The following is a 12,377-nucleotide window of genomic DNA, read 5'->3' as shown; positions in this document are numbered from 1 at the left end:
CTTAAGTGTCTTTAAGATCCAAATTGCCGTCCATGTATAATTGCTTGTAAATGTGTGTATATAGTGGAAAAATGCCATGTGTTTGAATAAGTGCTGTGTGAATGTGGGTGTAAACGGGTGAATGTGGCTTCCATTATGAAGTCCACTGAGTGGCCATTAAGACTAATAAAGCACTGTGTAAGTATAGTGCATTGCCAATGTGTCATACATTCAGCAATTAAGTCTCTATGGTAGTTATCATTGCCAATGGCAGATGGCATAAAACAGCAATCCTAGATGTAAATGTTGTGACACCGTAGAAAAACTTTCACAGTAAAAGTAGACTGCTTATGTAAAACGTATCAAAGACAGTGTCGGGCTGAGCTAGGTCAAATCAAATCTGCCTAAAACAACAAGCCAAAGCCTGTTAAAAGGATGACGAGATCCTGGGTTTTGGATTTGCAACATTTATAAATGAGTTCACTGGGCTAATCTGAACAGGTAATCCCAAAACACTCAGCAGTTGGTCTGTCCACTTACATACTGTACTCGGCTCACGCCCACATGTTTACGGGCAAAATGTGCACTCAGATACATTAACTAACTAACACACTGACACACAAACACATCATAACAGAAGAGTGGCTGTAAAAACAAAAACAAAAACAAGATCATACTTGGGCGCTCCCGTAAAAACTTGAAATAAAAAAAAGTGAAAAAATTGCTCATGAAATGTTATCTATCTATAGTCTGCAAAAGTCCTGAAACAGCAATACAAGATTCCCAGAACTCGGCTCCCTAGCTCGCACACACACACTTTCAATCATTCCAGCAAAAACTGCTGAAGCGGACAGAATCTTTCTGGCCATTTCACCCAAGTGCCCATCCCCTGATGGTCCGCGGCAGCACACATGACATAGTGTCTAACTGGCTAATGAAAATGCATAATCTCTATGGAAATGCTGTCCATCACCTTGTGTTTACTGTATGTGTGTGTATGTGTTGTTGTTCAGAATCAAACACACCCAAATCTGCGGAGAGTGAGGCAGGCAAACCGAGCTATGAATAAACACCAGGAGAAATTATGTTCTGCTTCATACAAGTGCTCCCTGAAGTCTATTCAGCGAGTTAAAAGAAAAACACACACACACTCAGTAACTATTTTCCGCAACTACATCCACTCCCCTAATGGACGTACGGTAAGTGCAGACTTATTCCTCCCGTCTCCCATCTTTTCTCTATACAATTACACAATGGAAGTTTTTTTTTGACAACACTCAGGCAAAGTAAGCTGGATATGCCAGATTGTGCTAATGACTATATTTTGAGGAAGCTGTTTGTTTTGGATGGCACAATAATGAGGTTGGAGAATGAGTAAGAAGAAGTAGAGACCTGCTGCTGCTGTTAATGGCTGTGGAGGACGGGCGAGAGACAGACAGAGAGGCAAAGAGATAGAGAAGGAGAGAGAGAGAGGGGGGGGAGTGTCAAGCTGTGTGAAGTCTATCTCCACTCCCTTAGGACTTAATACTAATTACTGTCTCATCAGTAGAGCAGAAGCCCCTCTTCTAGCTCTGTTTCACTGAGCTACAAGGCCAAACACTATCAAAACAGGATGAGTGTGTGTGTACTATACTGTATATGTGTGTGTGTGTGTGTGTGTGTGTGTGTGTCAGGGATCAAACAAGAATGAAGAGAAAGAATCGATGTGTTTGTCTCACAAAGAAAGATGGAAACAGAAACGGGTGAACGGAGGGACAGTGTGTGTGAGATTGTATGCATAAGCATGCTTGTGTGAATGTATGTACTGTGTGTGTGTGCATGCAGTTCATTTATGTTTTTTATCGCCTGACAGCAGAGTTCAATCACATGCCAATTTATATATGGAGCCTGCCTGTCACATACATATCTTGTCAGGAGTCTGAAAGATGCAGTAGAGTCCAGATTCAACTTATCAGTCGAGCAGCTGCAGAAAAATGAGGCAACGCGGCACACAGCAAACAATAACAAGCATCTGGAAAGACAGCAATCACATTTACAAACCCATCATTCCTCCTCAACGCTTTCAGCAGCTCGGCTCCTCTTAAAACTCCCTTTGTCAAAAAGGTAAAATACCTGAAGCTACACACTTATTTTGCAGCATGGAACTCAAACGGCAACACTCGGGGGAGCCCTAACCTAGAAACCATCAGAGTAATGATGGACGTATGTCTTGTATCACTGGAGTCGTCTGCAGGGCTGTTAAGACGTCTGTTCAGAAAGTTTGAGACCAGTCCAAGTCCAAGCGGTTTCACTGAGTCAAGTCCAAGCAAAAACAGGCTGAGGACCAAGTCAAGATCAAGACCAAAGGACGAAATCAGCTCACTAACTCTTCACTGTTAAAATGAACCATGATACAAGACATGGACTAAAGTCTGTGCTGCATTACTGATGATAAGCCACATAGCTCAGCTCTGTTATTCAGTCCTCTGCTTTGAATATATATTTGGATATATTCAAATTGCAAGTGCATCTGGACTCACTGGTCTGCACTTGCCAGTTATGATTAATGACAGTATAAATGTATTGTAATTATGTGGTAAATTTGAAATATGACACAATGCATTTTCCCCTCAATTACGAACCAATAAAGATTATAATTATGAGATATTTCATTTTGTGAGAGATTTATTGTTGGTGCTCTGGAAGTACTTTCCCCACTTTTCCCCCACAGTGATGAGCATTATGCAATAAAACCTCATGTCATCAGATACCTCAGTGTAACATGATGTAATGGTTTAACAAGAGCAATGGACCCAAGTCGGTTTGCTGATGACAGAATTTTAACCAGGTTTCCAACTGTGTCCCGACACTGGACACTGGAGGCAGCGCTAACTGTGCTAACAGGAAACACTGAGGTAAACTGGTGTTGACATGTGTCAGCGCTGTAACCTGATGTCAGGTCTCACAGCAGAGGATGCTGCTTGTTTCTCTCCTCACTGTCCCCAAACATTTCTCCTTGGTTTTGTCCAGTAATGTTTGTTTTATTTTTCCCCTAGCTGCAGAACTGGTGTCAGCTTTTTCTTCTGCTTATATAGACTGTGTGCTGCCAACAATCCCCACTGCCTGCAGGCCAGGCCTTACCCTGCGTGGGCTGGGGTGGGTGACACAGGAGTGGATTTTCCTTCCTGTTCCACTCAACTCATGCAGAAATATGTCTGTCCTGTCCAAGTTTCATGACAGAATTAAAAAAAGGATCTTATCCTATCCTGCATCCTGGAGGACTGATTCTCCCACCTTGTCCTGTTAGGGGACCCCATCTCCATTGATGGCGACGGCATAGGTTGAGAATTTACTTGAGGTGGTGTGACACATGGTGTGTGACCGATGTGCATGCAGAGACTCATAACCATAACCCAGGTTACTGTCTGTATAGCTGGAGTGGCCAGATATCCCCTGAATGCCACATGCAGGCAATCAGTAGATGCCAGCTAGTGGCTAGTGAGACACTGTGTGTTGCCTAAACGTATTCAGTCCAAAAAAGTGTGTGTGAAATAAGGTTTTTAATAAGATTTACTGGATCTGGGTAAAGCAGGTTTTGTTGTCAATCAACAGTAGAGGATACAAAAGAAGAGTTCATTTGCAAAAGCAGATAACTCCGTTTTTAAAAAATTCTAGAATCTTCATTTTTTATTTTTTATTTACATAAAGTGATATCAGTCAAACCAAATCTGAGTGACTTTGAGATGTAACAAAACAGACATATCTCAAAAAAAAAATAAAGTTTTATTGAAAACAACACTATGCAAAGAATAATTACAAAGTCTGCTTTTGCAAATGAACTCTTCAAAAGAATAATAAAAGATGAAAAAGACAACAGCATGACAAACATTATGTTCCTAAGGGTAATAAGGTTTAACTGCGTGTTTATGAGTAAAAAGCAATAACTACATATCCATCATCCAGCTGAAGAACCAAAACAAGCACATTCTGAACAGAACGATTTAAATCTGTTACACAGAGCCACGCAATTAGAATAAAATGGCATTGTTGGTGTGATTGGAAACCTCAGGTGTCAAACTGTGCAAGCCAAATTAGTCACAGTTGCACAGTCAATCTGAATTATGTCGAGTGTGATTGCTTTTGCATGACTCACAAAACACAGAAACAGCAGGACTTTACAACAGCAGATATGATGTGTACTGCGCTGTATGTGGTTGGTGGTGAACTCCCTCTTGTCTCACTAGTCTCTGCATCAAGCTTAACAGAGGAAGCAGGTTAAAGGGTTGTCCCGCCAGATAGTAAAGCACATAATGATGTAATGGCCATCTTTTCTTCGCTGACAGCTACTAACCTTAAACCGTATGGCCCACTTCACTTCACATCGAGGAGTTTCATAAACCAAGTGACAACGCCACAAAATGTACACTTCAAAAACCGAGGGGGAAAAAAGCCTTTGTGGGAAATTGCAGCAAGATTAAGAGGCTTTTCCTCTCACACCAGTGAGAAATTGGCTCCTTGTGACACACTGGTTTAACATTAGGGTGTTTTTCTCTGGGTAAATAGGCTTCGTCCGGAGACGTGATTGCAACAATCTCCATCTCCTCTGCAAGCAAATAGCTCACGAGCATCAGAGAGGAAAGGAAGGTGTGCGTCAACAAAGCTCCCACAGATCCCTATCTATGGGCAGACGCTTACACAAAGATGAACAGACAGAGGGAAAAATTAAGGCAAACAGACGAAGAGAGCCATTCTGTTTTCTACCCCGCTGCTGCGGTCTGACCTGGGCCAGGAGGCAGCGGTATATTTGCAGCCCTGCCAAACTGGCATCACTAAGATTATCCGACTCTACAGGGATCCACGTGGTTTGGCAAAGGATGCATAAACAACAGGAAATTTGGGGCTAAGTCAAAACATGCTTATCGCTCCCCTACTAAGCGGGATTAGACCTAGAAAAAAAAAAAGGGAGTGCATTTGCGCTGCCTTCCATTTCTTTGCCTCGCTTCCCGCTCCTTGCCTTGCAGCAACAACACAACACTTTTTTTTCAGGGAATCAGTGTTTACATATAGCAGCAGATAGGGTGCTGTGCTATATAAAGCCCACAGGGGCAGGCTGGGTTGACGTCATACTCTGTTACAATGCTGGCAGCACAATGACCCGTCTGACAGTAATGATGCCTCAGAGCCCCAATACTCTGGATGCAGCTTATGCAACTTTGAAGGAAAGGGAATAGGGGGAAAAAAAAAGCGTATCACATTTATTTATTATTGCAGAGCAGCCCGGTTTAATGGGAACACATGAGAATGAGTCACAGTGGTGCTCAAGTCCCCTTCAGGATAAAGGAATGTAATAAGAGATCAATGGAGTTGAGGATTCAAGGAAGCCTGATGAACATATGGATGTTGTGCCAAACTTTCTTCCAAAACCGCAGGATCAGATATTTTCCCACTTTAATATTTGAAAAATGAAACAATATCAAAGTGTCTTATCAAAGAACAAAAATGATGAAGGTTACAAATCTGAGCGAGCTTTCAATCGTTGACAGCTTTTCAACATTGGTGCAAAGAAAAAAGCCACTACCAACTTAGTTTGACAGCCTCAGTTAATTAAATACAAGTAATCAAGACTGGTAAAGGTATTTTATCACCCTTGAAACTCAGACGAGGACTTGATATGTTTACATATAAGAATACGTTGAAACATCCTATAATCTCCAGAGGATCTGCTCATCATCTCTTGTAAACATCCTCTTGTCATCAATCACAACTCGTATCATCATCACCGTTTGAAACGGAGAGCGAGGATTTCAATTCCTGTGGTCTGCGAGCCAGGCAATCATAGCAAAACAATTGGACAACTGTGGACTAGCTTAAGCCTAATAAGAGTGAGTCAGCTGCTGTCGAGCCTGTCAGACTGAAACTGTGCTCCAGATACTGACACACACACACACACACAGAGGAAGAGGGTAACAACAACCTGTGGCCATGCATGTTAATGAGGCCCCTCTGTTGCATCCAGAAGCCTAATGAAATACGGCTGGACCTTGCCGCTCTCTGCTCTGCTGTCGGACACCTCCGCATAATGATTACGCTCATATGCCCTTGCTAAATGCCAGAGCAGCAATTCTGTGTCAGAGGGTTGTGTGGCAATCTTGACCAATGAGGCTTTAAACTTCTGCCACTGCATCTGAATCAAAATGGTGACAGTAGCAGCTAAAGGCCAGTCGCAGAACACATAAAAAGTCAAATGAGCTGAAAAGACATAACCTTAGATGGTTTATTAATTCTTGCATTATGGATTCAGGTATGCGTGTGTGTGTGTGTGTGTGTGTGTGTGTGTGTGTTTTACTCAGGGAAATAGCCAAACACTTGTCATCTGGAGTTTGCATGCTCTATTTGAAATCATCTGGAAAGTGTCAGTCCTTGAGCTGAAGCTGAGCGATGGACTCAAAAAGTTAAACCCACTCCCGTCTCTTTTAACAGTTATGTAACATTTCAGACGGATAATAGATGTGATAGATGTGAGACGCACCGTTTCCTTGCTGAGTGGGTGTCCATTTTGCATTTTCCCCCCTTCAGCTGAATATCTGGTTTGATGTCATTTTTATTCCTAATACTCACTCCTGTTCAGAAAAGGCTTATTTATTTAAGTCTTCAACAATCTTTGGCTTGCTTGTTTTTTTCTCTCTCCAATATCTAGTTTTTGTTTTCCACCTGCAATGTCAAAGAGGCATTTTTCATAAAATGAGTATCTTGACTTTTCATGCATCCACAATGTTTTCTAATAATACTTGCTCCTGTCTGCGAACTGTCAATCACAAGATGTGAATGCCCAAACGCAAACCATGCTTTATTGTCTAGTTTCCTATGGGTGGTACCATAATAATAATGAAAAAATAATTGTCGTCTTCATCTTCACAATCTGATTTATTTTGAAACCAGTGATGGTCCTTAGATAGAATTCAAATCTAAGGCACTTTCATATTAACATACAACGTTACGATGTATTTTGTGTAGTCCTATCTGTCATAAACAAGAGATTATGGGGTGCGTTTGTGTTGCGGAGCTACAGAGAGGAGAGGAGCTGTGACACGGTCAGAGGTTCTGATGCAAGTAACAGGTTACAAGTCGTTTATCTAACATCACTATTAGTCCGAAGCTATTTAATGACGGTAAAAATGAAACATAAAGTAAATATCCTGCATAGTTTCTCTTTTCTGTGCTGCGCTGGTCAGAGCGGCGTCCCGAGCAACGGTCTAATTTTACATGAATAAAATCTCTTTTTATCATTATTTTGTGTTACATTATTGAATGATTTAGTTGTAGGCCGTGTTCTAAGCGGGATAATGTATAGTTGGTCGGTTGTTATGGAGAAATAAACCCCTTCATGTTGTATGAAACCCCTCCGCTTCGCGTCGGGGTTCCATACAACCTGTCGGGGTTTATTTCTCCATAACAACCTCCGAACTATACATTATCCCTTACATATCCTATACTCCATGACTTATAGTAGGTAGAACAATTTAAATAATGGTCTTTTACTTTAGGAAGCAATTTCCCTTTAACTGACAGAAACCCGCAGAGGTAAAATTATGTGATAGTTCACAAAAAGAACTGATTCAGCCCTTAGTCCAAAAGATGATTACACAAGTGAGAAGCAGGGCTTTGTTTCTTCTTGTCTCCTGCCCATTAGCCATATGACTCTAAGGCATCATTACTGTCAGATGGGTCATTGTTCTGTCAGCACTCAAGTACACTTTGTGGATATAAAGTTGAAACCAGCTCCACCTCAATTACAGCTACAAACTGCCAACTATCTGCACTATCTATCTAAAAATGTTCCATCTGTCACAGTTGCCATTTTTTCTGCAGAACAAGTACTTTCACTTCTACAGTAGTACCTCAGGAGTACTTTCTTGAACCTCCTGCAGTGGAGTATTTGGTGCTTTTACCACAGCGCAGGATCTTAATATCTCATCCATCACGTAGCAGTGACATAGCTATTATACAACATGCTTCAGTTTCAGGGTTAGTTTGTTAAAAAACAACAACAACAAATACACAAGTTTACACAGTTAAATCAACATGTAACCAATCACAAACAGCACAAAGACACTTAACAATCCCAGATGAAGACACCAGCTCACATCACATGATGCCTCACCAACCAACTGGCCCCAGAGCTGCAACTAATGATTTCTCCATCACTTAGCAGCAACTGCCAACAATGTTGAACGGCTCCATTTTGATCAAAAAGCAGTCCATAAATCAACAGTTTCAGCTCATACGCACGCAGCTGGGGGAAAAGGCTGCTATTCATTTTCTGCAATGTATCAATATCACACAGAAACACCCCTCAGCCACGGCCTTTCACTTGACTAACAGAGGAATTATCTTAGCTGACACAAGGCGGGCAAGGGAAAGAGGAAAAAAAAAAAAAAAGCTTCATTATGTGTCTGGCCCTGACTCCAGGGCATGTTTTCCTCCCTCACTTTCTCGCTCTGTGTGTATCACTCAAGCAGCAAATACAGACACATACAGAGAGAGAAAAAAAAAAGCATGCACACTTGCTCTCTTTGTCCCCATTTTGGCAACAAACACAAACACACCGTCACACTCAGCCACTCAATCATGCACAGCCTTCAGCATTTGATTCAGTGACTATCTGCGGGGCCTTGGGACTGTTACTGCTGTTACTGCAGTCCTCTACTGCCCTCCTCCTCCTCCTCCTCCTCGTCCTTCTCCTCGTTGCTACACTCAGTCCTGCTCTCGCGCTCTCATTTGCCCAGCGCCAGTGACAATCAGCGCCGCGATTGGTCCGAGGCGGAGGTATTGGCTGCTGCGTCACGCTACTGTGGCTTGTGGAGGTGCAGAAATCAGAGATGTGTTTGTGGGTATTGGCAGTTTTCAGGATCATGTGGAGTATCATGACGGATCATTACAGAGCAGGAGGAGAAGGCGAGACACCAGAGGTGAATCTGTGACATCTAGTGAGAACGTTTTTTAGTTCTTGTTTTTTTTTCTAGATATGCTGTGATCCCGTACAAAGTCAAAAACAACTACAGTCCTATACCCCTGCCCACCTGTGTCAAAAGCTTGTTTACAAAAATTTTGGAAAATTTCTTTAAGGGGCAAAAAGCTGTGTAAAAAAAAAAACCAAAACAGAAATTATATCAGGGAGAGAAACATGGACAGAACAATCTGTGCCTCTTCAGAGAGGAATTTCCTTTTTATGTTCACTTGCTCCATTTGTCTGCTGTATTGTTTAACTAATTAGTCTATTTGGCTGTTAACAGAGAAGCTTTGGGGCCAGTGTGGGCAGAGGATTCAGGATCCATAGTGATGTTGTGTGATTGATGGGCCATTTTATGGGGGGAAAAAAAGAAAATGAATAAAGAAAAAAGGAAGTTAACAAAACCATTCTTCTCTTCTGTCTAAAAGACTCAACTGCCAGGGATACAAGCATCCCGACTGACCCAGAGCAAATATGAGTAAGGGCATGCTCATTCACTGAGGCACAAACCTTTGATTGGCTGCCCACACTAATTAGCACAAAAAGCCCCTGTACCAGACCACATCCATCTCATTTGCACCATGTCCTTGAAACAACAAAGAACAGCCTGACTGTCTGTGTGGACATCATCACTGGCAAAATGGCCTTGGACATGCAAAGTCTTTGTTTTCATGTATAGAGAGGACAACACCCACCTCTCTTATGCTGGTCAAAATTATTTAAATTCTTACAGAGAGTTGGGCTTGATTTGAACAGGGACTTTAATATGTAAATGCAAATGCTGCTGTGATTTATATTTATAATATATAGATATTTAGAGCCAATCATTCATTAAATGACTTGTTAATTTGCTTTGAGGTGCGACTTTGAAAAGAATATTGTATCATTGTATAGAAGATATCTGATGGCCAGTATGAACAGAGGGAATAATACAGTGACCCGATATGTGAGTATTGTTTCAAAATCTCAAGCATTTCTCCATCTAATAATGTACAGTGCTGCCCTGGCGTCTGTCTGAATGCTTAACCATAAAGTCGAAAGATTAATTCAGTGATTGTTCTCACTGTTTTGTCAGCCAGTGCTCTCACTTGCACATCTGTTCATTGCAGGATGAAGCAATGCCTGGCTGCAGGCACCAACATCTGTTACCACTGGTGTCACAGTCACCAGCTGATCAGGTCACACAAATCTTTGATGCTGTATAAAAAAGGGGACATATTTATTTTAGGTAAACTATAAATATGTTTGTGTTTTCATGGGAGGAGAATTTGTGTTTGTTTGTTTCTTTTTTAGAGGTTTGGCATCTCTGTTGCAGCTGCACTTGTTTTACACAGAGCTGTGAAAGTTGCAAGGCTGAAGTGTGGAGTAATCCAGTAACACAGCTTCACTCTCCTTGCTCAACTTTTTCTCTTTCCTCTTTTCTTCAGTAAATATCCTCCCACAGCTCTCCGTCGTCCCTCCCTCCCTCCCTTTGCAATACTCAGTTGGCAAGCTGGCCGGCTCAAGCTGGTCAACCTGATGCCCTTCTGCAGCAAGCACCATTGGCAACACTTGGCACATTCAGTGGCTCACGGAAGTTCAATGAGCACACGCATGAGCTTACTCGAGTGTGATACAATTAAAGTGATGCAAAGGATGAAATGCAGAGGCAACGCAAGCCATCTCATTACCCTGTTTAATAAATCACACTTAAATCTGCCATTGTACTTAATGTAAATTTGATTTATTTATATAAAAACTGTGTATAATTTCTAAGTGGGATACAAGAAGCTCTGGCAGCCGCCCAACCTTTCGGTAAGAGAGGAAGTGGGGAGGACACAAGGAGTGTCAGAGGGCCAGATCTACATCTCACTGGACAAGGGTGTTAGAGGAACTGGGAGGAGAAAGAATAGGTCTTAAATGGAAAGTGACAGTCGGGATGGACACAGCTGGGGCAGCTGTCAGTCACATCGAGCAGACTCTCACACCAAATCATGACCAAAAAGCAGAAGCTTACTCCTCGAAGTCATGGGATCCAACTGCATGAGATGCTTTCTAGTCAAATCAAATAGGCCGTCATTATGGATTTGTATGGTTTCATGATTTTACATTATTGCTGGAGCCCTCTGCTAAAGAAGCAGAGATGAATATGGGTGAAATTAATCAGAGTATAAATCAGATTGGAAATTTCTCAAAGCCAGTCAATGCGCTGTATCAGAGCTTACCATAGCTTTGATGAATGTCACACCTGTAAGTCCTTTCCTTCTAATCTACACGGCAACAAGCCTCATCACCACGGCTGTATTAGTCCACCGGATAAAATGTGGCTCGAAAAATCATTAATGACTCCATAAAAAACCTAGAGATGCAAATGGGAAATGGACTAAATTTACACAGCAGATTTACAATGTGTCGCATTCACCCACGCACTCACACACATCTACCCACATTAATACATCAATGGCGGCGCAGCTGCCTTTCAGACCGTGGGCACGACAGGAGCCTCACTGGCAAAAGACTAAAGTCGACTGTAATCACTGGATTGGACATGAAAGCACTGGGCTTTTAACCGGTTCCTCTGCTGCATGACTGAGATGGTTCATATGAAAGGAATCAAATTGAAACAAGCTTTTGTACGTGTATTTTGAATTACCTTGAATTTTGAATTACTGTGTTACTAAATTTAAAACTGGTCAAGAAGAAAAACCATCCCATCGTGTATTCACAGTGTAGCTCACCTTCACCTTGGTGGACCGTAGCTGTCAGCTGGAGCCAATCCCAGCTGACAGCTGGTCATTGGGTCAGAGGTCGGGGATAGGTCGCCAGTCACAGGGAGACATGTCACTTCAGACAGTGTTCAGACTGCTTTGCTTTCCATTCATTTTACCAAAACTTATTAATCCACAATGAAAAATTGAAAGCATGCTTTTAGATTAAAATAAATAAAAAACTTAACCTTTATGTGCAAGTATTAAGGTCCATTTCTACGGCCTTGATCGGGGAGTTGACCAAGAGCCTATCAGTCGCTTCAACAAAAGGAGTTGCAGCGACTGCCGCAGCAGCACTCAATCAATCAGGGTTTGATGGTAGAGCGGGAAGACATGAGCTACTCTGAGCAAAAGGCATATGACAACTCAGTTGGCAGGTGTCTAATGGCGTTAAATGAAGAAAAATACTCTCTGGTCTGTTGGGACAAAAAAACAAAACACTGAAGCCTTTTGGGCAGAACTTCAGCCACTATTTCTGACAAATCCTAGGCACTGCTCATCACCTGACAAATCCCATGCCTATGGTGAAACACTGTCAGTTACTACTGGTCAGAAGTGGTGGAAACATAAATTCAACTGAATACAGTGAGTGAACCCCTTGAAGCAAACCCTGTTTTATAGAGTAGCCTGAGACTGAGGCTACAGTTTACCCCTCAGCAATC

The 12,377-nt window shown here is 42.0% G+C and overlaps 1 protein-coding gene across 5 annotated transcripts in view; it reads right to left on the bottom strand.

The window, feature by feature from the left end:
* Positions 1-12,377, bottom strand: part of oxr1a (oxidation resistance 1a) — a 148,024-nt gene that overhangs the window by 85,993 nt on the left and 49,654 nt on the right. The gene's annotated exons all lie outside the window — the stretch shown is intronic.

The sequence above is a fragment of the Trachurus japonicus genome, chromosome 16 (genome assembly GCF_045865225.1).
Source record: "Trachurus japonicus isolate A0001 chromosome 16, Traja_1.0".
Lineage (NCBI taxonomy): Eukaryota > Metazoa > Chordata > Actinopteri > Carangiformes > Carangidae > Trachurus > Trachurus japonicus.
The sequence above is the reverse complement of the archived record's forward strand: the minus strand, read 5'-3'. Positions and strand labels throughout refer to the sequence as shown.